General features: G+C 38.9%; 2 protein-coding genes across 2 annotated transcripts in view; one reads left to right on the forward strand and one right to left on the reverse strand.

Annotated features, from left to right (window-relative positions):
* The window catches only part of LOC116792532 (serine/arginine repetitive matrix protein 2-like), a 280,339-nt gene that overhangs the window by 144,067 nt on the left and 125,500 nt on the right, over positions 1-10,772 (forward strand).
* CENPP (centromere protein P) overlaps positions 1-10,772 on the reverse strand; it is a 127,867-nt gene that overhangs the window by 44,301 nt on the left and 72,794 nt on the right.

Below are 10,772 nucleotides of genomic sequence, written 5' to 3' on the forward strand. Positions count from 1 at the left end.
CTACACTGGAAGTGGAATGGGCTTTATTATACTAACTCCCACCACTTTTTAACAGTGATTTGATAATGTATTTATAATCAAAGGATTTTATAAAAAAAGTAAATGGGATTATTACCATTAAACAGCTGTCACAGTAAGACATAGTGAAGTGACCTGACCATTCTTGGTCAAGAAAAATATGGGAACAAACAGAATATTTGGCCACCAGTAGGCTAAAAATATGCAAGGACAACTCAACACAAAACCCCTACAGTGACTGCTTATTCTCTAAAATACAATTGAGCAAACAATTAAGTTTTGTTGGTTTGCATTGGAAATTAATATACTTCATATATTATACGAATATATTAATGTACTATGTGTATATATATATGTGATCATACTTAATATATTAATATACTTCAAGAAGGCCATAGGATTGGACTTGATGATCCTTGTGGGTCCCTTCCAACTCAGAATATTCTGTGATTCTGTGACTGAGAATGGAATATAGTTCTGTTAAAGTATTACCAGACTCAAAAGTCTTGCAAAATACTATGAAGCACAAAATTAGCCAACAGATATTCTTGTGGGATTGAAAGAACTTGTTTGAACCTCAGCCATGCAGGTCCCTTGAAAAATTCCTAAGTTTTACAGGAGTTGGCACTGCTTGATCTTTTAGTCTGAGAAGATGCTCAGTTGAGAGATACTGGGAGAGCCTCAAGTCCCTGATGGGAATGGGGTTTGAGGGAGAAACTGTTAAACCACCAAAGTAACAATTTTGACACACAGTCGGATCTGGGGATTCACTCAGCAATACTCTCACTTCTCCTGTTCTCCAGACACAGAAGTAGCTGCAACTTGTATTCACAGCTCAATTCAAGAGAGGATCAGCTGCAAGTTGCTAAGACCGCAGAGAATTTTTTAACCATTTCAGAGAGGAAACTACTGACAGCACAGCAGAAACCTGAAGACAAACTTTTCTGTACTCCATCCATACAAGGATGTAATGTAAACGTTGACACTATGAGAGGTAAGATATTTTAAACTCAGTAAGAGACCCGGAATAGCTGAGGTAAGGATTCAATAGCCAGAGCAATTCCAGAACCACAATGCTTTGTGGCATAAGAGGAATTTTGTGGGTTTAGACTCTCTGGCTGTTAGATTTCCAAGTTCTGACTTGCATTGTTGGCTCCTGCATCACACACAAGAATTTTGACAAGACTTGCTGAACCCTTCACACAGGTCCCATTATAAACTGAAATGCAGCAGATGACATCCCGTGGTTATCACCAGATTCATGCAGAAGGTACTGACGTTGTCACTGGTTTTGAGTAGGATTTTTCTACTCGTTAAAAGATGACAGACCTGAGGATCTGCCTGAACGGTTGTTTTGGGCACAGGGAAATGCATTTCTGGTAAGATAAAAACTGCAAAGGTGTCCAACAAAATACAGTTGTTACCATGGAAGCTTGGGCAGCTTTCTGAACTTGAAGGAATGTTTTCTCTAAGCAAGGTAAAAGATCTTTCTTACAAAAAAACCCTACCAAAACCTCAGAAAAATAAAGGCACCAAATGCCTCCTGAAGTGAGACTTTAATTATTAATGCCCACGTGTCGAGGCTGTTAGAACCTCTGAGACCCCAAAAATGTTGAGCACAGAGTCCACACCCTTCTCCACTTTCCATTTCAATTTAATAAAGAATAGAGGTCCCCTCATGACTAAGCAACAAATCACTCAAACTTTACCCCAAAAAGGAGTTTAGGTGTGACCACTTGCTTCCTACTTGCCCAAGACAAAGTGAACTTCACTCAGTAAATTCTCTATTATAGAAACACTACAGGGAGCAGTTGATGCAACTTCTGAATTTCAACTCTCAAACATGCACCATGCATGTTACTGCAAACACCCCTTAGCATTCAGTAAGAACAAAAATCACAACTTAGAAGCAGGATTTTATCCTTTCTTTACCAACAACTCGGTTATGCTTTCACTGAAAGAAATTAATGAACTTTGAAGATCTCTCTCAAGCCATAGCTTTATAAACAGTTGCATCACAGCAAGAAAATAAACAGTTTATCATTTCTGCTGTATAGTAATACCAGTGCTAACTAGTTGAAACTCTCAAGAGAAAACATGTTCTAATTTAAGTACTATGTTTATATTCCGATGTATACAATTTTCAGACAAAACTACAGACAGTAAAATAGTAGAAATACAAGCAAACACTACCAAAATAATTTTACTCAATAATTTTGGTAATTTCCTGTATGAAGCAGTTTGCAGAGAACAAGTCTGCAGATTGTCCAATACAATATCTGATGCCCTGGAAGCTTCTTCAGGACACTTCCAAATCTCTACTCATTTTGGAAGTGTAGGCACCTAAAAATGTAATCCCAGGGACCTGCTTATATCCTCTTTGGATTTACAGCCTCAAGTAACCAATGCCAAAGCAACACTGAACATGCAATGCCAGCATGTGTCATACCTTTCATGCCACCACTCCTTGCTGAAGGAGTTTTGGAGGCCAAACTTTGGGTCAAATCACCGCTTTAAGGGGGTCAGAACCATACTCTGACCATCTTGTTAAACGTCCCAACCACAGAGGTGAAGCCAACACTTTGGAAATAGTTCATGTTTTTAAGGACACTTCCTTTAAAAGCTGGTTTTGGCTGCATTTGAAGGTTTAGTGGACCAGAAAGTGCAGTGAACCATGTAACCTACACTCACTTGAAAGAAAACCTGCACAACAGTCTTACTGTCTTCTTGAAGGGAAAAAGGTACAAACATCCATGCAAAAAGACTAGTTTATAATAATATATCTGACTAATTCAGCAGACACACATTCCTGTTTCCTAATGAACAAAAGAAATCCCTGCAGCTATTGCATATTTAGTAACATGACCCTTCTCTTACAGTTACTTACCATTGAATCCCAAACTCTCTATTTCAAGGCCTTAATTTTACTTCTCTTGGCACACTGAAAACCATTTTAAATGAGGAAAAGACAGCAGACATGTGAAATAAGAGCTCTGATTTAAAGATGTCAACAACTTCTGTACAGTCTGAAAGCCCAAAGTATTGTGGAAAAATGTTGGAACACTTTTTCCATCTAAAAGTAGCGAAGACGTCACTTCAAAACCTCTAAAATGTATTAAACAGATCTCCTTTTCCACATTAAGAAATGACCATATGACCAAAATGAATCTCACTTTTTATTTTCCTAATAAATTAACACGCTGCTGTTAAGTTTTACACCGATTCACGAACCAAGCAGCTCCACTCCAATGCCTGCAAGTGTGATTTTAACGATTTTGGTGCAAGTGCTACAATGAAATTCAATGGAAATATACTGTTTAACATTCCCCATATCCAAGTTACGGTGTCTCATTACAAATGTAATGTTCCTTGGTAACAGACACCCTATTCTCCATTAAAATTCCATCAGGATAGACCCATAAAGACTTAACACCGTTTTTAACTTTTCACTTTAAGATGTGAAGAGAGAACATCAAATGGAACTTTTAATAAAAATATTTCATTTTATATGATGCAAGATGAAGAAGATGCAGCAGCTACTAGGTCACTAAATTACCTCTGGGAACACATTCACGCACCGCTGTGCATCCCTGACAGAACTTACACAGTCAAGTACTGCATAGAACATTTTGCCCACACCAAAAACCAATTGCTGATAAGTTACCATCCCTTCTATGATACTGAAATACCCCAGTAAAGCAAAACTGAACTAACAGGTTTGTTAGCATTGTGGTGTCAACTTTTCCATACAATAAATGCCCTCGTTTCAACTGGATAATGCTTGATGAATCTTAAAAGGATCACAGAATCACAGATTGAGTTGAAAGGACCCACAAGGACTCAGTTCAACTCCTGGCCCTGCACAGGACACCCCAACAATCCCACCCTGTCCCTCAGAGTGTTGTCCAAACCCTCCTGGAGCTCTGGCAGCCTTGGGGCTGTGCCCACTGCCCTGGGGAGCCTGGTCAGTGCCCAACCACCCTCTGGGGGAAGAACCTTTGCCTGAGATCCAACCTAAACCTGCCCTGACACAACTTCATGCTGCTCCCTCAGAAATGGTAGAAAAAAGCCAAATTACTTCAGGGTGAATCTCAAAACTAAATGAAACCTCTGTCCTAAAAACACAGCTTTATTTTGCTTTGAGGAAAGCAAAAGCAAAGGAACACCAGAAGCAGCACTAAACCTTTCCCTGGGGGCTATTTTTGGTCACTGTCAAACACGGGGCACTGGCCTGGATGGGCTCTGCCCTGATCCAGGACAACTGTGCTCATACACTCCCCTCAGAGCCCTGCCCCATCCTGCCTAATTGTGCAGAACAGCATCTTCCCCATTTCATGAAGTGCTTACTGCCTTTATCAGCCTGTGAACACAGTTCCTGAAGTTTCCCAACACACAATCTGGTCATTGCTCTGTAGTTCCTTGGAGCTCCACACGACTGCCTCTGCCCTGCAGTCACATCTAGTCAAAATTCCCACCAGTGCAGTGTTCCAGGGTAATGTAAGATACAAAGGGAATCTCCTCTGAACACTGAGGTGGGCTGGGGGCTGAGGACAACTTGGACAACTTCACCTCTTGCTGTTGTAGCTGAGTCCTGTTACATGAGCCCTCCCCCCCAGTATTCTATTGCAGTCACTCACAGATCAAACTTTGCTTCTGGTTTTAGTATTTCCTACAGGTCTGTCTTTCATTGATGCCTATACCTGGGAATCCAAAGGGCTACTCCCAAAACTTAACTGTCCTGGTGACTAAAATTAGTAATTTTTACTTATTTTCTCTTGAAAGTTTTATTTCCATGGGCAATGAGGTTTTTCTGGGGCATTGAATTCAAAGCTCTATATTCAGAAATTGTGATTTTTTCAGCTTGGAGAAATGTTGTGCAGTACAACTATTTGGAAGGCCATATTAACCTCAAGAAAAATGAAAGATCTTATCTTTCCCCCAGACTGCAGCTTCCTTTGTAAACATTATTTTCTCCTCTACAAGAGGATGAAAACATGCTGGCTAACAGGAGAAGGCAACTGGGGGGGATGCCTCAATATTGCTTATTTATGATAAGGCCCAACAACTGTTGTGCTGCCCTCAATAAATCACCTGGTGTTTGGGAGGTACAAAGGCTCAGATATTCCATTTTCCCATAAAGGCCAAAGATATTCCTTCCTAGTGCTTCATGTCCTTCCCTGTGAGTTTGCCAATCACAGTGGACACAAACATTCTCTGGAGTCTCTACAAGTGAACAAACACTCAAGAGTTGAGTGAATTCCCCAGAACAGTCCTGCTTGAGCCATCCAGGTTCCATTCATTAAAAGGAGGGGGTTTTTGCAAGGATTTAAGAATTAAAGTAAATTAAAGCATTCACAGTTGCATTATTTAAAATGTTAATCTTAAAAAAACATCTGCCTTGTCATTTCTTCTTTAACAGTCTGTTATGCAAGGAAATTCCCACAGTCACTGAGTAAACAAATTATTGTAATTTGGTAGAAATCCCATCTCTTTTGTTTAAGTCTTTGTACAGGATGCAGATCTCCCCACAGTTACTGAATGCAAACTTTGGATTCATAACCTTGGGCTGTTATTTACATTAACATATCTTTGCTAAACTGAGTTATTCAGACCAGCTCACAATACCCTGTTTTCTACAAAGTACTTTGAAGCAGATCTGTTAATTCAGAGAAAAGAACGTGCATTCCAAGTGTGCAGTATTATGAATATATGAATATATACACAGAAATCCATAGGTTTTCCATGCAGGATTCCTAAAACAAATCTATGTTTCTCTGTGGGAACTTTTCATATGATAGCAATACATAAAAGCTGACTTATTTTTTCCACAAGACAGATATTTTTCTCAAAGGAGTAATACTGAACACAGCTGTGGAAATATTACATCTTCAGCAACACTATCAACACAGACAAGAATCTTCTAAGAGAGTTACGTAATGGTATTTTTAAAGGATTAAAATTAGAAAAAAGGATTAAAATGTACTTAAACGGGTTTTTTTCACAGCAATTTCTCCCAGTCCCTGAAAGTTGGCTACGCCATTATGTTTTATCCTCGTGCATTCAGCTCCTTAAAAAATGTCATAGGGAATCTGGTGGCCCTCCCAAACATTTCATGGTTCATACCCCCCTTTAAGTGACTGCTCTTTATAAACATCTGTGGCTTCCTTCTAATGAAGGGAGGTTCTGGACTTACTCAGTGAAGGTTATTCACTACCAGTCTTCCAGGGAAAACTCTTTCTCCATTTTTTTCCAGCTCAGTTTGGCTCCCATAACAAAGAATTCAGGAAGCAAGATTTTTCCTCTTTCAATTAGACCAATTATTTCTTGGGTCTACATGAAACATTAAAATCCACTTCACTTTCTTGCACATTTCCACAGCTCAACTATGAATGTTTGATGAAGTATTTCCTTTTGATTTGAACCTACCACCCACTGACTTCTTTAGTTTTAGCATTGGAAGAGGCAAAATAATTATCCTCTCTATTTCTTGACATCATATGGGTTCAAATTAATCCACATTACCTATATTCTGCATTTATTTTGAGAGCCTCTGGTAAAACCTTAAATGAAAGAAACAGTGATTAACTTTCTTTTTTACCTTTCCAATCTTCTGAGCAAAGAACAGCCCATGGTTTTATGTGAGGAGATGTGGACCTTTTACATTAATTGGAAAACACACAAAAATTCTAATACCCATGAAACAAAATTACAGTCACAGTATGAATCATATGCTGACATATGCCCATGGCAGGGGGTTGGAACTGGATGATTTTTAGGGTCCCTTCCAGCCCAAACTGTTCTAGGATTCTATGAGTCTATGAAATTATCAAAGCTGTAGTTTGCTTATTTAATGAAATAAATTATCCATTGGTAAGTGAGTTTATGTTCTAAACTCAAAGCTCCTTTGTAGTGCTGTGGGCAAGCCACATGGAAATTACCCTTTGTAGAACATTAGTGTTCAAGAGGCAAATAATAGTCTCTGCTTTATAAACTGTCCTACCAAAAAGATCTCATTTTCCACAGCACAAGTTAATATGCAATTATGACATATGTTTTCTTTCAATTCACATAAGTATTTCCAGTGTGTGGTAAAAGCAACTCCTGTCATCCAGTGAATTTCTGTCCATGATAAAAAGCAGTGCAAAACTGTCCACAGTACAAAGCTCCTTAACTAACACACTCCAGTGTTTCCAAACAAATACCTTTAGAAATAGTACATTAGGATATCTGTCCAAGAACTTGAACTTCTCTGGGGGTTTCTACATTGCCTTTTAGCTTAGTTTAGAAGTTTTCATCTTCTTATTTCTTTCCTTTTTCATAAAAAAGGATATAAAGTGACTTTTTACATGGGCAGATGGGGGAAATGGCTTTAAACTGCAATAAGGGAGATTTAGATTAGATGTTAGGAAGGAATACTTTACTAAGGGTGGGGAGGCCCTGGCACAGGTTGCCCAGAGAAGCTGTGGCTGCCCCATCCCTGGGAGTGTCCAAGGCCAGGCTGGATGGGGCTTGGAGCAACCTGGGCTGGTGGAAGGTGTCCCTGCCCATGGCTGGGGGTGGAACTGGATGGGCTTTAAGGTCCCTTCCATGGAATCCATTCTGTGATTCCATGATTATTTTTTGTGTCAGCCCTGCCCCAACACCTCCCACACCCCAGCCCTGCCCTTGGCAGGTGAGGCTTTCACTGTCCTAAGGGAAGGGAACACATTTGTTCCAGGCTGTGGCAGATCCAGCCTTTGGAATGCCACGGTCCCACAGAGGGACTGACACCAAGAGTGTGTTTGTTACTTTATACACACAGGTTTTATTTTTACCTGTGTAAGCAGAACTAGAAGGAGAGCTGCAGAACCTCAGCATGTTTTCACTGCTGAAAAAATAGACTGAACAGCATCCTTATTGGATTTGTTACAGTGTATCAAAAACTGCAGCTTTCCCCTAATTTACAGTTAATTTCTCTATTTGTTCCTTTTCTTCTCATTCTTACTTGTGCTTTTCCCCTATAGGTGAAATGGGAAAAAATGAATGGTAAAAAAAAAATAATCAAAAAACCACTTTATAGTATATAAGTAAATAAAGCAAATATTAATTGCTTTTTAAAAATGCCAACTTGAAAATAATATAGATTACATAGTACCCATAATTTATTAATAGCATAGGTATGAGAAAATAATATTAAAACCATAACAGCAGTGATTAACTATAATTAAAAAAGACTTTTTCAGAAGAGTCCTAATTTACTGGGAGTATTTAGGGTTAGACCCAGCCTTGCATGACAGAGTTACTGCTGTTGTGATGATGGAAAACAAATGAGACCCTCCTACAAAATTCCCAGGGACAAAACACACATCTGAACACAGGCTGGGTTAATTAGTAAGGTAGGGAAACGACTTCTCCAATGAAATAATATCCTTCTTTTCATTAGTAATGATCCTGAATGCTTTAATTTCAATTATTCCAAAGCAACAAATTGTGTATCTCAAAACTTGCAAAGAAACTGCGTTTGGAGATCTTCCAAGGAACCTTGTTACTTTTTCCATCGACAAAAGAGAGATACTCAAAGTACATGCAAACATTTAAAGACTGAGGTTCTTCACTGGAAGTATTCGACTAAAATTTGTGCTTCTGTTTTAAAAATGTGATATTTACTGCTTTCATTTCTAACAGTCTATCACAAACTGAATCAAAGTAATTTTCTTTTGGCTCTTTGAATTTCTAACTATAATATAAATTACTTTTGTGTGTAGGTAAAGTTACGAAAAAATGTAATAACAAAATTCAATTGTCTTTTCAGTCTAACATACTTTAAATATTTCAGGTGTTTTTTTCCTGGAATACAAAGGACTAAAAAGCCACACTTCTATTTTTTTTTAAACTAATAACTCACTGGAAATGGATGACAGTTGTCATTTTAAACATTGCCTTTATGTTCTGAACAATATGAATCCAGTCAAAGACTGTGTAAGAAAGTGCATTCGTTGACACTTCCATATTATTCATACTGTTTGTTAAAATAAAGGGAAACATCAGCATTTGCAGGTGATCAAGGTTTGGGGTTTTTTAAGGAACTGTTAAACTCTGGCAGAGTAAATCCTTGATAGTCCATGAGGAAATGTTGTTCTCAGTCCAGCTTTTATTCCGGAACAGAAAACTTTCCTTTAGAATTTATTGTTGGAGTGATTCAGTAGTTTGGCACTGGTTGCTGAGTTTTTCATTTTAACTACTGTTTGATTTTCCATGAAAGAATGTCTGGTGTTTCCAATGTCTCTAAGGCAGATAAATACCCATATTCCATACAAATGCCATTTAACATTATCCAAATTTGTGAGCAACATCACGAGCAAGACCAATAACTGACATGTAGAGACACCAAAACTATTTCAAGACCTTCACTGATCAGGCAAAGCAGTTTCCTGATCCAGTTTGGTGCATAAACCTTTTTACAGGACCAGGGAAAAGAGCATCGAGGTGGGAATAAGCTACCTGGGGACTTCTGAGATGGGCATTTCCACACAGAGAAATTTGTATTTATCTGTAGCCTAAGGCAGAACACAACTTACTGTCTGAAGGCAACACAAACTCCCTGCAAGGGGGAAACCCAAGGTATTTCTTCAGGTGATTACTTTGTCCCTCCAGTCATTCCAGATCCTTGCATCCATACAACACATGATAATCCAGGACAATCACACAGATGTATGGACATGCACACTCGAATTTACAACTCTTTTTGTACACAACCTCTCAACATTGCCAGCTCTGACCCGCCCTTCAGTACTGCTGTGTTGCTAATAAACATCAGGGACTGAGGACTTGGACTGCAAAATGAAACTGTATTTTGCTGCAGTTTCTAAGTCAGCTGCCAAAAACACACACAAAGAAATTCATCTCTATTTACAGGTAAAAGTTGATTCGTGCACGATAATAAATAAAAATTACTTTTTAATATATCCACACATAAATACTGAAGGACCGAGACGAACTACAGAAGCTGAGGAGCAGTTTTGATCCACTCAGCTGGCTCAGTGGTGTGGTCCAGCTTGGGGAGAGCCAAAACTGAGCTCAAACCCAAGTATGTGAGTGCGCTGCACATGGCCCGGCTGCGAGCACGAAAGCAATAGGTCATGTTGTTAAAATGTGGTGGGCAGGGGCCAAGGCAGAATTGTGCAGTTGATGTCAGATTCATCACTTTATGTAAACCACATTTCTGAACACTGCTAGAAAATGAAAAAGCGCTTCGTTTGCCTTAGAATAACAAACATATACCAGGCCAGCTTAGAACAGAGATTGCAGTGTAAGCACAAGCCACACAAGGCAGCACGTGTTCGCTCCCTCAGACACAGGGAGGAATACAAATCCAGCCATTTGCAACACAGAAATCGAGACAGCAGTTTATATCACTGATGGGATAATATAGGAAGTCAACATAAAACATCATCTGAATGCTTTTTCATTTCCTGTTTCACCAGACTGAGACACTGCTCTGAACCTCAATGTGCTGGATGTACTCCTATCACTGCCTAAGAAATTCACCTCCACTGCTCAGAAACGTTGAGAGGTAGAATTCTAATTTTCAACCAATTCTTTCACTGGTGGAAACAGAAATCACTGAAAAGGTCTGAGCAAACAGTCTGACCTCATATAATTTTTAGTTATTTAAACGTGTCATAGGAATATATACAGACATTTGCTTGCAAAGAAAATACCCTCAGACTACTATCTCTTCATCAAGCCCCCAATATCATGGATTAAAACACTGT

This window comes from Chiroxiphia lanceolata, chromosome 11, assembly GCF_009829145.1.
Source record: "Chiroxiphia lanceolata isolate bChiLan1 chromosome 11, bChiLan1.pri, whole genome shotgun sequence".
Taxonomy (NCBI): Eukaryota; Metazoa; Chordata; class Aves; order Passeriformes; family Pipridae; genus Chiroxiphia; species Chiroxiphia lanceolata.